Here is a 4,618-nt window from a genome sequence, read left to right as displayed (position 1 = left end):
GCATATTCAAAAGCAGAGACATTGCTTTGCCAACAAAGGTCTGTCTAGTCAAGGCTATGGTTTTTCCTGTGGTCATGTATGGATGTGAGAACTGGACTGTGAAGAAGGCTGAGCGCCAAAGAATTGATGCTTTTGAACTGTGGTGTTGGAGAAGACTCTTGAGAGTCCCTTGGACTGCAAGGAGATCCAACCAGTCCATTCTGAAGGAGATCAGCCCTGGGTGTTCTTTGGAAGGAATGATGCTGAAGCTGAAACTCCAGTGCTTTGGCCACCTCATGCGAAGAGTTGACTCATTGGAAAAGACTCTGATGCTGGGAGGGATTGGGGGCAGGAGGAGAAGGGGACGACAGAGGATGAGATGGCTGGATGGCATCACTGACTCGATGGATGTGAGTCTCAGTGAACTCCAGGAGTTTGTGATGGACAGGGAGGCCTGTCGTGCTGCGATTCATGGGGTCGCAAAGAGTCAGACACGACTGAGCGACTGAACTGAACTGAAACTGAGAACTTCCAGATGTTCAAGAGGATTTACAAAAGACAGAGGAACCAGAGATCAAATCGCCAACATCCATTGGATCATAGAAAAAGCAAGAGAATTCCAGAAAAACATCTGTTTCTGCTTCTTTAAATATGCTAAAGCCTTTGACTGTGTAGATCACAAAAAACTGGAACATTCTTCAAGAGATGGGAATGCCAGATCACCTTACCTGTCTCCTGAGAAACCTGTATGCAAGTCAAGAAGTAACAGTTTAAATGGACATGGAAAAATGTACTGTTTCCAAATTGTGAAAGGAGTATGTCAAGGCTGTATATTGTCACCCTGCTTATTTAATGTACATGCAGAGTATATCATGTGAAATATCAGCCTGGATGAATCACAAGTCCATGGTATCACAAGGGTTGGACACGACTGAGAGACTAAACAACAGCAATGCCCTGACCAGCCCTTGGACTGAGGTCTTTCAGAGTTCTTGTTAAGATAGGCAAATCAGTATCATTATTATTATCTAACCATTAGTCAAGCACTCTGTTACTTTTAGCTAAACGTCCTGCTTGACATGTTTATAAATGGTCTACCATAATCGACAAAGAAAGCATTTTTCTGGTTGTAAGTAATTTTAGTGCAGCGATGCCTACTGTAGATCTTAGAAACTCACAACACAGCAAAATTCCTTGAACACAACAAATGCTCAATAAATATTTATTGACTTAATGACAAATGACAGTAATAGTTTGGCTTTGGTCTAAAATAATTTGGATTTTTAAGCTTGAAAGTTTTCCTGTAATTTTTTCTGTCCCTCCCATTACTTAAACAAACACTGCAAAAATCACTTATCTATTTATTTTGATGTTATAGTTTTTTTTTCCCTTTCAAGAATATTTCTCTCCCACAAAGATTTGAAATATATTTTTCTACCACATATCCAAAAATAGCTTTATATGGAGAAAAATCTGGGGTTGCAGTTTGAAGTCACAAAATAATGCATGCTAAAAATGTGGACTATATGTATCTTCTCTTGTCAAGAAGTATTTATAAACGCCTCCTAGAAGGACATCATTTCTCAGGATGTTCTAAAGCCCTAACTCAGCTATTTAATAGCAAAGAATACTAAGAAATATGATTCCGATAAAATAGTTTTATGGCATATAATTCTTTTTTCATATATAATTTCTTAATGCCGTGTGAATGTTCCTATAATTCAGACTTACATATAATACGTCAAACACTTTTTTGGCTTCTTTGCAACACAGTAAAATACAATTCTCATTAATACTTAACTTACTATAATCTGCATCACCAAGGCTTTTGTAATTAATGTAGCATTTCTACAGTTCTGTCAATAAAATTAACTCTTACATTTAATAGATGTAGATAAGGATCATAATTTTATTGAGGAAATAAAATCTGTACAAAGTCCAAAAGTGGTATTAAAAAAAAACCCAAAAGTTCAAGCTATTACAAACTGTAAGTCAAAGCAATTGCTCCCTTGATTTTAGTACATCCACTTTATCTTAAAAATTATAGCACTTGCTGGTAGTGATTGATAAAGATAGCAGTTTTCAGCCTAATAATACTGCTATTATTATTCAAAATAATTTATATTTATTTATTATCCATTTATTCAAAATCGATGGAAGAAAAATCAGCATTTTTTAAAAATTAACCTCCCTTTTCTCCTTCATTTTGAAGTGATTGGGAGAAAAATTATATTTTAAGTGTAAAAATATTGATTATAATTCACTATTTTTACTTTTTGTTCACCACAGCTGGACTATTACATGAGTCTGTACAGAAAGACTAGTCATTTCTAATTTGATTTGAATCATTTATAAATGCCAGTTCCAAATTGTTATTTCTATTTATACAAACATTAAAAATTTCCAAACCTGGAACTTCCCTCATCTAGAGCTTGGCTAATTAGCTCTTCCTAGCTTCTCTACAAAATTCTTTTTGTTGATCATGATAGCCAGTTCACATATCATATTCTTAAAAAAATATATATATATTGCTATTGTTGTTCAGTCACTCAGTCATGTCCGACTGTTTGCAACTCCATGGACTGCAGAATGACAGGCTTCCCAGTCCTTCACTATCTCCTGGAGTTTGCTCAAACTCACGATAAAGAAAAAACTATTTCTTTATATTGTTGCCTACCTACTTATCCACGTAACTCTGTTGATATATGGATAAATGATAGATAGGTGGCTTAAGTATTGCTTATAGATATATGGCTATGTATATCTCTCTGTATATGATGTATATTGAAGCATATGACACTTTACATATTTCATAATATACACAGGGTTACATATTTCATAATATACACAGGGTTAGAGTGAACTTAAGAACTGCCCATTTGAAAGTAAAAAGTCTGACCACATTGAATAACTCAATGATCATGTGCATATAACCTCTGTTTAATGCCATCTAACTGTACCAGTAGACTCAACCACATACCAATGAGACTTGGACCAAGAAAGAGCAAATTCTTGAGAGCAACCGAGTAGGAGTAGTTAAGAAAAAGCAGGTAGTAAATTATATCAATAAAATCAACTTTCTTGTACATTAATAAAAAATATTAACAAGAAGTTTGCCATAATTTAAAAAAAATGCTTACTCAGTAATTAAATATAATATGTAGTCACCTGGGCTTCCCAGGTGGCGTTAGTGGTAAAGAACCCATCTGCCAGTGTAAGAGACATAAGAGACAGGGGTTTGATCCCTGGGTCACGAAGATCCCCTGGAGAAGGAAATTACAACCACTCCAGTGTTCTTGCCTGGAGAATCCCACGGACAGAAGAGCTTGATGGGCTATAGTCCATGGGGTCACAAAGAGTCAGAAACAACTGAAACGACTTAGCACTCAGGAAAGCACACACTTGCAGTCACTAAGATGGAAGAGAGAAATTAGAAATGGATAGTTTCACAGTATGTAATTGGTGTTATAATCATTTGTGTAATCAATTTTATTTTCTTTATTAAAAAGAGTAGTTGTCTTACCCAATTCCCTGGAGCTACTATAGGACCCTTTCCTAAAGATAGATTTATTCAAAATATTTATGTGAAGAAAAGATAGTCAAGAAGAATGAAAATACACACACATATCCATTTATAAGAAATACCAAAAAAAGTAGTGAAATGAATGAGAGATTACTGTAAAAATCAAAAAAGGCATAGATGTGTCTGTATGGATACAGCCTACGGACTGTATCAAAAAATGTCAGGACAAATCTAAGGCTCATAATCACAAAATGCACATTTTATAAAATAACATTCTGCTAACCATCCTGAGCTGAATTTTCAAATAAGCCATCCTTTGCTCTCAAATAAGCCCACCCTTTGCTCTCACCGCAGCAGGCCGACCACAGTGATCATGTTGTCTTGTTGACCCCCATCATGTCACTGGATGTAATTCTCCTGTCTGGTTTCTTTTTTTTCCCACATGTGGCTACCTTGGAAAACTCTCCTTGGCTTCTGCCTTGCAGAGAAAGATCTTAAAAATCTGGAAATGACAACTTGCATCAACATCCCTGGCATGTGAGCAAGCAGACTTTTCACATTCAAAGTGATTTTGCTTTTTAAATAACTAACTTTGGTTGCAAAACTCCCAATGAAGATTACCCTTGTTTTCAAATATACGCACATGCATTATTTGTAGGACATTTGTTTGAGATGTTGTATCTAAACCATATGCATATATATGCATATTCATGAGTGTACGCTTATCTCTACACTGTATGTTTGCCAACTTGGGCAAATGTTACTTGGTCCTTAAGAACCATGAAAACTATGACCTTTACAGAGACAGAGATTTAGACCAGTCACTTTTTTTTGGTGGTACAAACTGTTAACAACAACAAAAAAAAACTAAAATAGTCAAGAGAGTGGTGACTAAGTAGGTTTTTCTAGCACAATAGCAGCATCAGATCACATCAGTCGCTCAGCCGTGCCCGACTCTTTGCGACCCCATGAATTGCAGCACGACAGGCCTCCCTGTCCATCACCAAATCCTGGAGTTCACTCAGACTCACGTCCATCGAGTCAGTGATGCCATCCAGCCATCTCATCCTCTGTCGTCCCCTTCTCCTCTTGTCCCCAATCCCTCCCAGCATCAGA

Source organism: Bison bison, unplaced genomic scaffold, assembly GCF_000754665.1.
Source record: "Bison bison bison isolate TAMUID 2011002044 unplaced genomic scaffold, Bison_UMD1.0 scf7180017864318, whole genome shotgun sequence".
Classification (NCBI taxonomy): Eukaryota; Metazoa; Chordata; class Mammalia; order Artiodactyla; family Bovidae; genus Bison; species Bison bison.
The sequence above is the reverse complement of the archived record's forward strand: the minus strand, read 5'-3'. Positions refer to the sequence as shown.